This window comes from Trypanosoma theileri (assembly GCF_002087225.1).
Source record: "Trypanosoma theileri isolate Edinburgh chromosome Unknown TM35_Tth_52_V1, whole genome shotgun sequence".
Lineage (NCBI taxonomy): Eukaryota > Euglenozoa > Kinetoplastea > Trypanosomatida > Trypanosomatidae > Trypanosoma > Trypanosoma theileri.
In genome coordinates this window covers 81,777-82,477 of record NW_021639894.1, presented here as the reverse complement: position 1 = coordinate 82,477, position 701 = coordinate 81,777, and positions in this window count along the sequence as shown.

Below are 701 nucleotides of genomic sequence, written 5' to 3'. Positions count from 1 at the left end.
CCAACATATTTAGAAACAACAGCAACGCAGAGGGAAAGAGAGAGAGAGCACACATCACAACAGCAATCCAACACAACCCAATGGGGGAGCAACAGCAAACCACTCACTCACTACAGAACCAGACGAGAGGCCAACACCGCAGCGGAGGGGTCCAGCAACACAAAGTGTCCTTCCCACTATCAGTGCACACACACACAATGACAGTCTCACATGCTCATGTTAGAGGGGCACTGCGGCATTCACTAAAATGTACACGAAGCCATACACCTACAGAGAGGAACAGAAAAACACAAGAGCAGCAGAGGAAGAACAACAACAGGATACCGAGACAGCAGCAGCAGCCGTCATGGTATACCCGCAAGTGCAGCACAGCATATCGGCCAACACACACATCACACGGCGTATCATCATCATTCTTCTTCTTTTTCTTGTTCTCTTCCTTGTCACTTGAGTTCACAGGTCTATGCAGAGAGTGTGGAAAAGAGGGAAAAATGAGAAAGAGAGAAAGAGAGTGGATACAGGACACAAATACTCACAGCGAGAAAGAGAGAGAGAGAAGCAGCTGCAACAGCAGAGCAAAGTAGTAGAAAAGGAATAGCCCCTTTGCAAGATGATGCAGACCCCCCAAAAACAGTATATACAGAAAAAAAAAGTACACAAATCCAAAACAAAAGGGTCAAATACCAAAACTCCAAGTGTAT